Source organism: Crocuta crocuta, unplaced genomic scaffold, assembly GCF_008692635.1.
Source record: "Crocuta crocuta isolate KB4526 unplaced genomic scaffold, BGI_CrCroc_1.0 scaffold216, whole genome shotgun sequence".
NCBI lineage: Eukaryota > Metazoa > Chordata > Mammalia > Carnivora > Hyaenidae > Crocuta > Crocuta crocuta.
The window spans coordinates 544,739-561,870 of record NW_027531504.1 but is presented as its reverse complement, the minus strand read 5'-3'; positions in this window follow the sequence as shown (position 1 = coordinate 561,870).

Sequence of the window (17,132 nt, the reverse complement as noted above, 5' to 3'; positions counted from 1 at the left end):
TGTGGGTCTGGTTCTGGATTCTCTCTTCCATTCCATCAAACTTCCTGTCTTTCCTGACACTGATACCATACTGTGACTTTATGTGAAATCTTGAAATTAGATAATTTGAGTCTTCTAATTTTGTTTTCTTTTTTAAAAATGTGTTGACCATTTAGATCTTTTGATTTTCCATAAATTTTAAGTATCAACTTGATTTCTACCCAAAAAAGGGTTATTGGGATTTTGGTTGAGATTACATTAAATCATTAGGTTAGTTTTGAGAGAATTATACCTTGATACTAGTGAATCTTCCAATTTATGCACATGATACTTTTCTCCAGTTATACAGACTTCTTTTGTTTTGAGTTAAGTATTGTACATGTTTATGGCTTTCATCTTCTCCATTCTTTTTTGAATCTCAGATCTTTCTTCTGTACTAATTGTTCTTCTTGAAATACATTCTTTCGATGTTGCTTTAGTGAGAAAGTCTATTGGTGAGAAAGATTCTCAGTTTATCTGAAAGTTCTTAGGTTATCTCAAAAGACAGTTTTCTGTAAAGACTTTGGAACTATTCTTTCATATTTATCTAGTTTCCTTTGTTGCTGTTAAGAAATCAGTACAAATCTACAACCAAAACCACCCTTGTTATTGAGTCAACTACTCCTTTATATGAAGTGTTATCTTCTCTTAGGCACCACATGGGTCTTTTCCAGGAAATCAAAACCCCTGTTTTGACATATGACACATTATATAACATCAAAGAAATCTAGATTCTAAGAAGAAATATTTGTAAGTCATATATTGTAAACGTGTGCTGTACCTGTTATTTAATTAAAGCAAAAAAAAAAAAAAAAACCAGAGAAACATCATATGATGATGCCTCAGATCTCCAAATATCAGTATCAACTCAACCCCTGTGTTTGGGGTTGAACATCCTCGAATACCTTTTGGAATTCCTCTTTCTCCAGTACACAGCCATTGCAGCAGATGGCCTCAAGTCCCCTTGAGGAAAGACTGGGAAAATCATTATAGAATACTCTTGTGGTGGGGTTTCAAGGTTCCTCCTCCTGGTGACCTGGCCACCTCTTCAGTCAACCAGTATAATATCTGATAACTGACTCAGGCTCAAGAAGTGGGCAAGAGATCATGACTTCCTTCCTATTGGGTGAACACCTTCATTTTGTCAGATGCAGTTTCTTGACCAGTATACATTTAGCATTAAGCATAGGGATTGAGACACAGTAAGCCCTCAAAACATACTTGGTCTGTGAATAAATGATGGTTGGGATTTCCTAGATATAAAGGTTTAAGATGGTGTACATACCTCAATTAATCAATTGATTGCTGAAAGTTTTGCCTTTCATTAAGTAGCCTATTTTACTTACAGGGAGAAGATAGAGAACTGCTCAGGAGTCTCTGGAATCAATCAGTATAGATTTGATAACTGGCCCCCTCTTAACTATCCTTACGCCTCTGTAAAATAGGTATAATAATAACCTTCCTGTTTTACAAGGCCATTGTGAGGATTAAATGAGATAATTCACATAAAAGTCATAGAATTATGAGGTTAAATATTTAACTACCACAACCCATAATAGTAGGCCCTTTTCATTTATAATCGACCTAAACATTTTCACTAATCTCCACCCCACTTGGTTGGATGGAGAAGGGAAGCAGTAAAATGGGATGCAACAAGAGTTAAACATGCCAAGTAAAGTCATCTTAGTGTGTGCTGGTTAAAACTGCCTCTTGCTGGGTAAATATTCAATAATCTGATCTGTAACTCTACATCAAAGCCATTTCCTCCTTCTTCACCCTCTTACTTTTCAAAGTATCTGAGTTCAATGGGAAGAGCCATGTACTGTCTTAGTGGGAAGAGGAAGTGCTTATATCCCAGAGTGGATCTTTCTGGAGGCTTTGAAACATTTGTTGACCTCAGAGACCCTCCTCAACTTAGTACTGATGTCCCAGATATCAATCAAAGTCTCTGGGGACCCTGAGGACATTTGCTGTTGGAATGTGAAGAATTTAAACGATTGGCCTGTACTCCTGATTGGACTGAGCCCAGTGATCTGCATATGCTGACTTGGCCCCTTGGCCCTACCTTAGAGAACTCAGGCGTTTTCTCTGTCAGACCTGTGGCAGAGGTTGTCAAGTCACTTCTTGGTCCTACACCTCTTTCCTTGTGGTGACCCCAAGGCAGGTTACCACTCATTTACCTTCAGGGGAAGCTCCTTCTGTCAACTCTTGTTACATTCTTGTGTTGCAGGATCTTTTACCCTAATTCCTGAGATTCGTTGTCTCACCTCTTTGAAGAATGAAGTGGACACAAACAAGCAGCAGGCAAAAGTTTATTCGAGTATAAGATTCGAAAGGAAGAATAGTAGGAAAGCTTTCTTTACAAGGAGGGGAAATTCAAAAGTGAATGCTCACGGGACAATAGCCAAGGGTCCCAGTTTTATAAGGTTTTGGTTAGACCTCTCCACCCCCAGTTCTCCCTCAGGTTCCATCCTTATTGGCCTAATAGCTCTAGGTGCTGGGTGGTCCACTTCTGATTGGCTCAATTCCATTGTATGAGGGGTGGCCTAAGGCCATACTCAGGTCTTTTGTCAAATTCCTAAGGAAAACCTGTGGGAGAGTAGGTGGGATTTGTTACATTCTTAAGAGGAACCTTAAGCCTGAGGGGGTTTGCTGTGGTCAGACACTCCTAACATTGTTCCAAAGTATGTGTTTTTCCCTACCCAGGCAGGTCCTATCCTTTTCTTCTTTTCTTCTTGCCTATTTTATCCTATTTTATTCTCAATCAAATGAAGAGTGTCTATGGCTATATAATTCCTTGTGGGTCATACGTTTTATGGTCTTCTACTCATTTTTAGTTAGGTCTTTTGCCAGATTCCTGAAGGATACCTGAAGGGGAGTAGGTGGTGTCTGTTACATTCTTAAGAGGAACTAAGATGTTCCAAAATATGTGTTGTTCCCCACCCAGGGACCTCAGGTCCTAATCTTTCCCTCTCTGCCTACTGAGTCCTATCTTTTTCTATTATACCTGCAGCCACTCTGAGTGGGCCTAGGACACTCTTGAGTGGTGTTTTCTCCTTTAAAAACAAGCCAGGACCCCTTTGCATTTGGTTTATCTCCTCACTGCAAACCATGGGTTCCCCCTTGTTAAAGAAGGGAAATTCAGCTGAGTAAATTTGAAGATCTAATTAGCCTTATTTAGTGATTCATGAATAGGAAAGCATCACATCTAGCAAGTAGAGGGGAGTCCAAGGAGCCATACAAAATGGAACATTTTTATAGGAAGGAGGATGGGACAAGAATGTTATTAGCAGGAGAAAGGATTGTTGCAGGCAAGGTCACCTTCCATTAGGGGGAAAGGGCGGAGGTCTTCTTAGGTAGATTACCTCATTCTTCCTTTGGGGAATGGAAAGAGTCCCTGTGACAGATTACCTCATTGGTGCTATCAGAAAATTCCTGACTGACTAGGTAAGACATATATTTCTGGAAGAGGTTGAAACTACTAGAAGGTTAGGCAGTAAGCCCCAGTTTGGAGACTTAGCCTAAGTGACACCATTCTGGGCCTGTGATTTTCTTTTTAACACTTTAAGTTTATTTATTAATTTTTGGTGGGGAGGGGCAGAGAGGGAAAGACAATCCCCAGCAGACTCTGGGCTAACAGCACTTAATGCAGGGCTCCATCTCACAAACTATATCACCAACCATGAGATCATGTCCTACCTGGCACTGGTGGGGGTGGGGGATAGGGTGGGTGTTGTTAGCTTGTGGTTTGCTCTCAGCTTGCCTTAGGCTCCTCCATCAACCTGAGCCGAAATCAAGAATCAGACACTTAACTGAGCCATCCAGATGCCCCTTTTTTACATTTTTCTAATCAACTGCAACACCTTGAAGTTTCAGCAGGAGCTTTGGCTGTGTGCCAAGCAAAGGTCTTGCTATCTAATCTCTTCCCCCACATCTTCCACAACCTGTACCACTAGACGGAAAGTGGGCTTCCCCAGAGTACCAGAATACACCACCCCACGTGGATTGTTTTGAGAAACAGCAGGAGGAAAAACTCTAAAATAAAGTAAATTTTCCTTTAGTAAAGGAAATCTACATTTATAAAGGAAATTTCCATTTGTAAAAGGAAGCAGGACCCAGGAAGACTCAACCTGTAGGCACTCAGTAAATCTGCATAACAAATCTTGCTAAACAATCCTCCTTCACCATACTTTACCAGGTCACCTTCTTATAACTTGCATTTTCCTTACTTCCTCTCACCCAAAAGGCCCAAACCCTGTTTCCTTTGTTTAGACTAAAATGGCATATAATCCAAAATTCTAAGTACTGCTTTGGTTTGTTTATTAGTGAGTGTCCCTATGTGTCTGTGCGATGCACATGTTAATAAACTTGTTTGCTTTTCTCTTATTAATCTGTCTTTTGTTAGTCTCATGTTTAAGGTCCTAGTCAGAGAACCTAAAATAGGTAGAGGAAAAAATACTTTTTTTCCTTATAAGGATAAGGAAAATACTTATATTCCTTAATCTGAAGCTAGTTTCTTTCCCTTTTTCTGAGCCAATAAAACAATCCAAGGTTGGGGTGCTTGGGTAGCTCGGTTGGTTAAATGTTTGACTTTTGATTTTGGTTCAGGTCATGATCTCACAGTTTTGTAAGTTCGAGCCTTGTATGGGCTCTGCACTGACAGCCCAGAGTCTACCTGAAATTCTCCCTCTTTCTCTAGCCCCCACCCCCCACTCCAGCCCCCAAAACTCACACTCTCTCTGTCTCTCTCAAAATAAAGAAATAAACTTTAAATAAATAAATAAACAAATAAATAAAACAGTCCAACCCTTGAAGTTAAGAACGTTTGTAAGAGAAGAAAACAGATTACAGAGAAAAGAACTATTTGGGGGAGGTATTTCTACAATATAGTTACATAATCCTTTAATTAGAAAATTTGAGTGTTCTCCCACCTCACCCCTGCCCACCTTTTATAGATTAATTAGAGAAAATGAAGAAGCTATACCTTTTTATTTTTATTTAAAATTTTTAATGTTTTATTTATTTCTGAGAGAGAGAGAGAGAGAGAGAGATACAGTGTGAGCAGGGAAGGGTAAGAGAGAGAGGGAGATACAGAATCTGAAGCAGGCTCCAGACTCTGAGCTAACATTCAGCACAGAGCCCAATGTGGTGCTCAAACCCACTAACCATGAGATCATGACCTGAGCCAAAGTCGGACGCTTAACCGACTAAGCCACCCAAGCGCCCCCAAGCTGTACCTTTTTATATAGCTGAGGTTTAATGTTTAAATTTTTAACCATAAACATTAAAGCTCAATATTAGGATGATAATGGTGATAATGATGAATAACAATGATGGAGTTGAGGGAAAACACAGAAAACTGGATTTGGCAGGAACCGAGACTTCAAGAAAGCATTCAGAGAGTGAGTAATCATGGGTAGGGGGTTGGTATGAGTTGAGCCCATAATTATGGGTGTCAGAAATAAGCCCATCAGGAGCACCTGGGGGGCTCAGTTGGTTAAGCGTCAGACTTTGACTCGGGTCATGATCTCACTCTTCGTGGGTTCAAGCCCCATGTCAGGCTCTGTGCTGGCAGCTAGCTCAGAGCCTGGAGCCTGTCTTCAGATCCTGTGACTCCCTCTTTCTCTGACCCTCTCCTGCTCACGCTGTGTCTATCTCTCTCTAAAAAATAAATAAAACATTTAAAAAAAAAGAAAAAAGAAATAAGCCCATCAACCCAATCAAAGGAGGGCTGTGAAGACTCGAAGACTCGCGCACAGTGAAGCAAAGCTTTAATCAACATTCTTGCAGAGCAGGTGTCTGATGACAGACACACTCAGGGCATTTACAGCAGACAATTTATCTCCTAGCATGCAAGCCCCTTCCCTGGTTCCTCATTGGCTGAGTACTTACAGAGGTTATTGCCTAACCCGGATGTCGCCTATGCCCATGTAAGGTAAAAAGTAGCCTGATTGGAAGAAATGTACATTCCCTGAGGTGACGCAAAGACTTTCAGTCCCTCCTCCCTCTGTTCTTTGGCTCATACTCATTGCAAAGCCTGTGAAAATAAGCCCAGGAAATGTAGAGGGGAAGAAGAATTAGGAAGTGAAGTGTCTAAGGGTTTGTGACTCCATTGTGTGTGGGGAGGGAGGGGGTTCTTACATATTTCTAATAGGTTGTAAACCTGTTGTTAATTAGACGGCACAGCTTTTATTTGGTATTTCTGAAAATGACTAATCTCCTTTACTTCTCACAATGGGCAGGGAAGGGGACATGTGGGATGTGCTCTTCTAGGCATTCCAGTGACATCGGGGCTTTTCTGGTCTGGTGTTTGAAATGTTCTGGTCATTGCAAAATGCCTTCATCAATATCTCAAGAAAGGGCAATAAGAAATAAGCACAATGTGGAGTGCCTGGGTAGCTCAGTCTCTTGGGCGTCAGACTTGAGCTCAGGTCATGATCTCATGGTTTGTGAGTTCAAGCCCTGCATTGAGCTCTGTGCTATCAGCTAGGAGCCTAGAGCCTGCTTCAGATTCTGTGTCTCTCTCTCTTCCCCTCCCCTGCTTGCACTCTGTCTCTTTCTCTCTCTCAAAAAGAAATAAACATTAAAAAAATAAAAATAAATAAAAACTAAAAAAAGAAAGAAAGAAGCACAATGGGTTTTAGTTTGAGCATGAGTTCAGCAGTCTTGTCACTTCTGGTTTTCACCATTGGGGTCTATAGCTGAGCAAGAGGACTGGTCGGCATTCCCTCTTTCTCTTCTTCCTCCTCTTCCATGACCTTGTGTCATCACTTCCTGAACTAGGAAGTCTTCAAATTCTCTCTCCCCTGGATACAATTCTGTCCTACTCCATAAATATGAGCATTTCTCCATTATGTATTGGTATATTTCTCTACCTGTCATCCTGGAATAGAATTCTGAATCTACCTCCTCAGTCCAATGAAATCCAACTTTTATTTGTACCACTGTACTGAAGTATTTTTTATAAAGATTGTCAATGACTCTGTATCTGCCCAAACCAATCTTTCCTCTTTTCATGCTGGATTTCACTACAGCATATACCCCCTTGATGATCTCACATATTTTGGTGGTGTACTACCTCCTGTCCACTAATTCCTCTCAAGTCAATTTCCAACCAGCTATCAGCTGTCTTCACCTAGGTATCCTACAGGCATCTTATTCATTAAACTGTTGTATATCAAAAACTGAACTCATAATCCTTCACACTTCTTGTGTTCCCTGACTCAGTTAAGGCTTAATATACTCTGAGCCTCTCTAGAAAGAAACCAACCCCATCTCAGCTTCAATTCTTCTTATTCCATTCATTCAATTGGCCACCAAATCCCTTTTCTCCATCCACATCCACTGCCATACATTAGTTTTTTGCATTTCTTAGAAAGCCCCACCTGTCATTAATCCCCAGTGATATCTCTAGTCCATGCACCTAATGCCTTCTGGAGTTTTCACCAGAGAAAACAAACCTGATAATGATACCTTCTACTCATGGACTTTCACCTTCTCCTCACAGGTTGCTTCCAGGTTGTGTTCCTTGGCATATTAATGGAAGAACTTTCACAATGTCATCACTACAATCTTCCCAGCCTTATCTCATGTGTTCTAGTCACCATAGACCTCTTTTCATCCCCCAAGCAAACCAAGTTCATTTGAACTCGGTGACTCTGACTTCAGGCACTGAGTGTTCTCTTTATTCTTAATCACAAAGCACAACATCTGACAAATTTTACCTCCTCAATCAATGTTTGTTGGATAAATTAAGCACAAATCCTAGATAGTTGGTTCTTCAATAAGACATTATTAAGTAAAATAGTTATAAAAGTAATGCTCCCTTCAAAAAATTAAATTTTTTTTAGATGGGGGAGGCAAATAATTGCTTGGTGTCCTGATTTTTCCATCATTACCTAGCCACCTTCAAATCTTGTTTAATTCATGTCAGACTATCAAGAGAAGAACAGCTGACAAAACCTTCTCTGTCTTTCTGTAATGTTTTTACTGTGTAGAGAAATTTATTCACGACATCATTGTAAACATGAGTTTCATACCTCAGTTTTTCCATAGATAATGATAACTAAAGCATGAACTGTACCTCATAATAAAACCCGATGTAGGACTGTTGCCATAAATAGAGATTTAAGATTAGTTAAACTGAGAAAGTCAGATCATATGAGTTCCTATATTTGCAAGTTAATTTAGAAAGTATCATAAGGGGAAGGGAGAAAAAGCAACCTCTTAAAATTTACAAGAAATTCTCACTCTCATTATCAAAATGGAAATTCCCAAATTTCTCAAATGTGGTCTTTCTTCTTTAGCTCTGGTAGCATAAAAACACTTACCAGAAACTATTATGAAACTGAAGAAGTATCTGGTATCATTATCCAAACATGTTGTAGCTTGTCATGATCAGTTATCTTCACTAACAGGTATCATTCACACAAAGGGCTCTGGTTCCTTTCTCTTTGAGTAACTGAAATTTCTAAACCTTTGCTGCAGCTTTGATTTCTGTACTCAGTGATATGGGATTAATAGCACTTCTAAAGAGATGTGAATATGTTGATGGTATACATACTTGTATATACAATTGTATAAAGATCAGATTCTCTAGGTAATACTGCACTATTAAGCTAGTATCAAGCATGTATCAATGTACTTTGTCAATAAACATTTATTAACCATTTATTTTGTGTCAGTGTTCAGCACTGGAGATACAAATAAAGGAGATCATTTCCTGTTCACAAAGAGTTTAGAGTCTAGTGGGTAGGCTGACAAATCAACATTGTGGACATTTAGTAGAATATATAATAGAATATATAATAATATATAATAGAAGTAGCCCAGGATGCTTTCAAATGCAGAGGAGTGGCACAGAGGTCAGACCTTGGAAATGTTAGGGGAGACATCCTAAAGCAGGTCACTGCTAAGGTGAATCCGTTCATCAAATATTTATTAAACTACCCATGTCAAGTGCTGTTTCAAGACTCGGAATATAACAGTGAAAAAAGCAGAAAGTCCTATCCTTATGGAGGTGACATTTTAGGGGAATACCCTGAATGAAGTTTGCCAGATGAACAATCTAAAAAGAAAATGAATATATCTTTAAAGATTAGTTATACACAAGTGAGTATAGTTTAGGAACTAGAAAAATCTGGATCACTTTGTAATTTTTGTTCTATTCAAAATGTGTTGAGAACATGTTGAAATTTCCTGCCTTTGTATCCAGAGGGGTGACTGCTTTCTGTACCTGGGAACAGGGCCCAGAATCCATTCACAACTCAAGGGTCCCTGCCATAATAAAGAACACACACACACACACACACACACACACACACACACACACACAGTGGGCTATTCACACAGTGACCAAGACTGAATCATGACATCCCCATAGTGACAATGTCCCTGTGCCAGAAGCAGGAATACAGGGAAGGGATTCCATCTAACCCCATTCCCCAAGAACTTATTTTAAGTTTCTTCCTGATCATAAAAAGGAGACAACTTATATACAGATTTTTTTTGTTGTTTTTTTGTTTTTTTGTTTTATTTCTAGGAGAGAGAGAGAGACAGGGTGAGCAGGGGAGGCTCAGAGAGAGAGGGAGTCACAGACTGAAACAGGCTCCAGGCTCTGAGCTGGCAGTCAGTACAGAGCCCGACGCGGGGCTCGAACCCACAAACCGCGAGATCATGACCCAAGCGAAAGTCGGATGCTTAACCGACTAAGCCACCCAGGCGCCCCTTATATACAGTGTTTTTAAAAGAGATGGTACACATTGGTATGTGTGCCCTTTTTTTCAGAGCAATGGTAACACACATTCACTCAAATAAATTTACTGGACTTTTTCAAAGGGCTCTTAGAAGAACAATGGTGACATGCCACTTGGGTGAAAAGATCCCTATGACCTTGCCATCCATTGAAACACATGCTCTTTTAATTCTAAATGTATTGAACTGCAGTACTTTTTATTCACTTCAGTTTTCCTGCGTTTGTTGTTCATAGCAATGTTTGTTAACCTCTACCTGATTTTGTGAATCTGGAAATCCCATGTAATGTCAACCTAGTTCAGATGAGTTAGGGAAGGTGGGAGACTCAAGCAAGGTAGATGTACATACTAGTTAAGATAATGCAAGCTGCTATAGCAGAAAAACCCAGAAATCTTAAAAGCTTCAGTTTCTCATTTGCATAAAGACCCAGAGGAGGGCTTCTTAATGGTGCGGTGTGCGGTTTGGGTGGAGTGCATTGCTTCACAAAGTTGTTCAGGGACCTAGGTTGACAGTCTCAATCCATAAATGTGGCTTCTAAGGTCACTATGGGCACTGACATCCAGCCAGCTGATGGGGGAAAGAGAAAGAAAGTAAAGAAGGAATACTCACTTTTCCACCCCCTGTACTGGAGAATGACACACAACTTCCATTGGCAAGAGCTAGTATGACCCTACCAGGAGGAAATGAAGTCCATGTCTGAGAAATTCCTTCCCAGCAAGAGCTACACAATGAAAAAGGAGCAGGAACCTTCATTCTAGGTGAACATCTAATAATTTCTGCCACAATAATGTTTTCTGTTTCTACAATATCATTTAGAAAAGTAAGAAAAGTAATACGGTTGTCATAAGGTGACTAATGAAGTATGAGATTTTAAATATGAGATCTTAACATCGAGCTAGTGGTAAATAAGTTAATGTAACCTTTAAACTTATTTTTGGGATAATTCTAGATTTATAGAAAAGTTGCAGAGATGGCACAGAAATTGAGATGATACATGACCCAGTTGCTCCTAATAGTAACATCTCACATTACCATCAGCTAAGCTATGGTAATTTGTCCAGATGTCTCCAGATTTTCCACTAAGGTTCCACTAAGGTTTTCTGTTCCAGGATCCAATTTGGGATACCATATAGCACTTAGTTGTCATGTCCCCTTTGTCCTAATATGTGACAGTCTCTTACTGGTTTTCATAACTTTGACACTTCGAAGGCACTAATCAGGTATTTTATAGAATGGCCTTCAGTTTGTTTTCTTATGATTAAACCATGGTGTGGGTATGGGTTTGGGGGAAATACTACAGAGGTGATGTACATTCTCATCGCATCATGTCATTATATGTATATAATAATAAATAGAGTTTCAATCTATTACTGATTTATTATCAAGTTAACTTTGATCATTTGGTAAAGGTGGTATCTGCCAGATTTCTCCCCTGTAGAGATACTTTATTTCTCTTCCAGACTATAGGCTTCAAAGTTCATCTGTATCACTAAGTTCAGTCCACATTCAAGGAGAGAGGATACTGTGAATTATAGAATGGAGAAATAATTCAAGTTTTTACTACCTGTAGATAAAAATATATACAATAAATAAAGACATGGTGAGGGAAATGGGATTTCCAGTGTTAATTTTTATACTCTTTTATCTAGTATTAAAGAGTTGAGTAATGACAAGTGACGAAGCTGCTGAACGGTTTTTTTTGTTGCTTTTGCAAGGAATACAATATATTTCTAGGTGAAATAAATGGCCTTCATGTGATGCCCCAGCTTCTGCTTCTAATAATGATGGACTAGGAATTTGAAAAATATGGGGAAATATAAAAACGTCTTCCTAGAAGTATCAAAGATTTAACCAAATTATGAAGAGTTTTTGGGCCAAGATCCCCAAAAAGAATAGAAATCAAGAGGAGTGAGCTCAGTTCTGGGGCTGTGTTTCCTTAGGGACATCTGCTAGTCAGAAGAGGCCACTGAGCAGGGCTTTCAACTACATTATAGATTTTGGTCAGGGTAATAAGTCTTGGAGGCCACGGCTATGGAGCTGAAGGAACAGTGAAGAAGAAACAACCAGCCCTCATATATACTACAAGTCTGGCTTCAAGGTATCTGGGTGGATAGAAAACCTTAAGCCCTAAAGTGTGGTTCATATGATGCTGAATATCAAGTGTTCATGGTGCAGGTAAGAAGTAAACAAAATACTCACAGAAGAAAACCAGTATCATTCAAGACCTAAAATGATTTATAAAAATATTTCTAAAAAAATTTTTTCAAATACAGTATCTAATATTCAACCAGGATAACTTAATATGGTGCCTGAAAATGGGAACTCCAGGGATATAAAAGCACACTTTAAGAGGGAAACTAAAAGACTGTAGTTTGAGCTTGTAAATTATCATTACCTAGTAGAAAAACAAGCCTCTTAAGCAAATTTATCATATGCAAGCCAGATTTACAAAGGGGATATATTATGGGGGAATTTACAAGAGGATTCATTGTAATATTACAAAGGTGGTATTTAGAAAAATGAATTTATACCCAGTTTTCTAGGAATATGGTCCATCAGACAACTGGATATTTATAGACAGCATAAAGGGGATGTGATAACTCAACCAATATGGGAAGTATTAATTGTGGCTACACATAAGAGAAAATTCCCCCAAATAATAATGTTTTAAGTAAAATGGAAGTTTATTTGTTTTTCACATAAAAGAAGCCCAGAGCTAGACAAAAATCAGGGTTCAGCAGCTCCGTAATGTCAGCAGGGACTATGACACCCATCTTTTTGCTCCACTATTTTCACTTAACAACTTCTCTCCTCAGGGTCAATGACTACATAGCCCAAGATGGCTGCTGTGTCCAGCCATCCCATTATGTTGCAAGTCAACTTGCCTTAAGCAGCCTTCTTCTATCACATAACACTTACCTCATGCCATAGGACAGAATTAAGTCACATGGCCACCCCTGGCCACAAGGGAATCTGGTAAATGTAATCCTTTTGTGTGGGGCAAAATGTATCCATTCTAATTTTTTGTAATGTTTTTTATTTATTTCTGAGAGAGAGAGAGATAGTGTGAGCAGGGGAGGGTAAGAGAGAGAGGGAGGCACAGAATCTGAAACAGGCTCCGGGCTCTGAGCTAGCTGTCAGCACAGAGCTCAATGCGGGGCTGGAACCCACAAACCATGAGATCAAGACCTGAGCTGAAGTCGGACATTTAACCGACTGAGCCACCCAGGTGCCCCAAAATCTGCCCATTCCAAATTGGGGATTTATTACTAAGGAGAAAGGAAAAATGGATTCTGCACTGGGTAGCTAGTAGACTCTATCACAACAGTGAAATAAGGGATAGATAACTTTAAAAGGAAGTATGCTAAAATCTCAAGTAGTATTTCATAGATATTATATAACATTGAAAATACAGACAGGTGATATATAATGAAACTGAAACACACAGGTTATTAGAAGCCAAGAAATTGACACAATATTTTCAAATAATTTAGGATGTTTACAGATTTAAAAATGTTCATCTTACCTTTTGGCACAGCAATCCCACTCATCAAAATTTACCTAAAGGAAAAAAATACAGAAACAACTGAGATGTTTGTAGAATGTTATTTAAAATAGGGAAGTACTTGGATTAATATACATGTTTAGTTTTGGGGGCAGTGAAGTATAGTAATTGATTCAATGGACAAATAGAGAGTAATGAAAACCAGGAACCCAAAAATTATAATAACATGGAGTAGATGTTTAATACATAAAGGTAATAAAGCTACAAATTTGTAATTACAGTTTAATTTTGAATATTCCTATGAGTAAGAACCAAATGATAACTAGGAAACTGAGAAAGTTGACTTGTTGGCAGAGAATTGTAGATGCTTCTTATTTTAACTGTTAAATAATATTGTGTAATATTTTGAAATTTTTTTCAAATCCAATGTATTCATAAATATATACAAAAAATAAAAGATAACTGCATATATTGTAAGGAGTTTCTAAAATTCTGGAGTTTTGGAATTGAAGAGTGAGACCGTTCCTAACAATGGTTGGGGTTACAAGTTTTTGAGCCACATAGACCTGGATTCGAATTCTGAATCTTCATTCACTAGCTCCATGAAATTGAGCCTTATTTCCTCAGCCATAAAAAGGAGATGATACCTAAGTGCTCATGTGAAGATTATTTAGATCAGGAAGCATACTGCCTTTCAATAAATGGTGGCCACCAAGAAAGAATGCCTTCATCTTCAAAAGGACAGTCTAACCAGAGCTTTACTTTGAGTCAGTGTGGCCTAAACAGAGAAAAAATCAGGAATTAATTCAAGGGAAGAAGCACAATTTTATTAAAAATCCTAAAGATACCCAGTGTAGAGAAGGAAAATATTTTTTTCTCCTCTTATAGTTTCTTGGCTGGGTCTCTTTAATAAAATACAGATGAATAAGAGAAAGACAAATTTTTTAAAATGTATATCTCCTATACAGTTGACCTTTGAACAATGTGGGCTTGGGGCATCAACCCCCAAGCAATTGAAAATCCATGTATAACTTTTTTTTTTTTTTCTAGGAGAGAGAGAGAGACAGTGTGAGCAGGGGAGGGTCAGAGAGAGAGGGAGTCACAGACTGAAACAGGCTCCAGGCTCTGAGCTGGCAGCACAGAGCCCGACGCGGGGCCCGAACCCACAAACCGCGAGATCATGACCTAAGCGAAAGTCGGACGCTTAACCGACTAAGCCACCCAGGCGCTCCCCCATGTATAACTTTTGACTCTCTAAAAACTTTACTAATAGCCTACTGTTAACTGGAAGCCTTACTGATAACATACACAATTAACACATTTTGTATCTATAGGTATTATATACTTTATTCTTACAATAAAGCAAGCTGGAGAAAAGAAAATGTCAAGAAAATTATGAGAATGCATCGTACTCTACTCATCAAAAGAAAAATCAGCATGTAAGTGGACCTGTGTAGTTCAAACCTGTGTTATTCAAGGGTCAACTATATATGTGGGAGAAACTCAGAGATGGGTAACTCAAAGTGGTGGCCAGAACTTTGTATACCATCTTAACAAGGAACAATCAACTTAGTAATAACAGGACAGAGGGAAAGGATTTTAGGCTTCCACAGGCAGAAACTGTGGGAAGGTAAATGTACGAGGGGAAACCAATGGAGCAAAGTTTGTTTGCGGATTCCTCTGGTGGCATTTCTGAGCTGAGTTTAGAGCTGTCTCCAGCATTTATATCCTGTCTTTAGACAGAAAGAAGGGTAGAGAAATTTTCCTGTTTTTATTGCTGCTTAATTGCCTTCAGCTCAAAATAATTCTTGTGTCAAAGAGGCATGTTTTGAAGTGACATATTCTGGTTTCTTTCACCAGTAAGATTGTTTTCTAGGTCTTCTGCATTCCTATCATAAACGTTGCTATCCCAAGAAGAGGGTGTTTCATGATCTATGGTATGGAAGGCTTTTAGAAGGGAAATCAACACTGTGCTGCTCAGGGCTTCTCAGGGCTGCTTGACCCCATATGCAGTATAAATATAGATATATAAATATAACTATATATCTTTTATATATAGTATATACATGTATATACTTAATATGTATATATTAATACATGTATATACTTAATACATGTATATTAAGTATATACACGTATTTAAAAAAACAATATATCTGTTACTATTATTGTCAGACAATTCTTATTGTGTTTGTATTAACAATGATTAGCCAATTGGGTTGCTTAAGCAACCATACAAACAAAAGGATAAGGTAATCAGGTGATCCATTTAATGGCATAATGTCTCTGCCTCAGGGAGGGTTTTTTAAAATCAGATGAATCAGGGGCGCCTGGGAGGCTCAGTCGGTTGAGTGTCTGACTCTTGATTTCGATCTCATGGTCGTTGGTTGGGGGAGGCGGTGCGTGGAGTCTGCTTGGGATTCTCTCTCCCTGTCCCTTCTCTGCACATGCTCTCTCTTTCTCTCAAAATAAATAAATATACATTAAAAAAAAAAACAGAAGAATCAGTAGTAGAGTAGGGGAAAAAAGAAGGTCATAGGGAAAGGGAAGGAAGACCAGGAAAGAGAGTGGTTTACAGAAAGTAGAAACCAAGGTGCAGATGTAAGGTGGGTCACCATGGATGACAGCTCTTCTAATGTTTTTTAAAAGCTTTAATGTACAGCTTCTCTTTTATTCAACACGGTGGTCACCCCTCCCACAGTCACAGTGATCTGAAATACAGGGCTGTCCATATTCCTGTAATTTCCTCACTACTATAAAGCAAAAATGAAAACAGAAAGTGAAATAAAATAATTACCAGGGCTCCTATGAGATGGCCTCTTTGCCCACCTCTCCATTCTCTGCTTTACAGTTATTTGAGTGCTTTCTCTAGTTCCAGAAATACAAGCAACACCACCATCTACACATTTTCTCTTGCTGCTTCCTTGGCCTGGAACGCTAATCTCCCCCTTTCTTTGCCTGGTTAGCAATCCTTACTTTGGAAAACGCTAATATCATCTGTCAGAAAAATTTCCTTGATACCTTCTGAGAGCTGGCCTGCCTGTTCTGTGCATACCTTTTTTACTTAAAAAAAAAATTCTATGTAATAGTCCATATACTTTTATTTAATTCTGATATGTCAGTCTCCAAGCCCCATGGCTCTATTTCATCTTTGCATCCTGTCCCCTAGCAGGGGTTGCACCCAAGAAATGTGTGCCTGACTGAAATGAGCCCACGGTTGGACACCGATGACCCCATGACCTCTGACACAGACCCCGGGCTCAGAAGCTATAAACTATCCCTCAAAATCACCAGGGCTCACAAGGGCCTCCAGAACACAAATTGTTTTTGCAGCGTTTGAAATGGACGAGGTTCCTATTCTTCATCTTAGGTCACGGCTCCCAGTGTGGGCTAACCCCGATCCGTCCGCGGGGAAAGGGAAATCTAACTTCTAGGAAACGCTCCAAGTGTGCTCTAGTGGAAAGCAGAACTGTGAAAGCACCAGGCGCCGCTTCCGGCCGGGGGTCGTCAGTCCCACCTCGACTCCCACGGGCCCCTCCGCGCTCTAGGCTTCCTCGTGGGCACCATCCAGGTGGGTGCCACGTCCGTGCCCCATGAGTTGGCGAACGGCGCCATACGCTTCCGACCCGACCCCTGCAGCAGCGGCGGGACGGAGTGGGGGTGGCCCCGCGGGGGCCACGTTCTCCCCCGCCACGGGCAGGCAGCGGGACCACGGAAGGGAAGCCCCCGGGGTTCGAGGCCCAGCGTCCCGGAAACCCCGAGGGAAGGAGGGCCGGGGAGGACCTGAACGTTTCCCCTCAGTAGCTGCTCAAGAGCTGGGGAGGCGGGGCCGGCTGGGGCGGCCCCGGGCACCCCT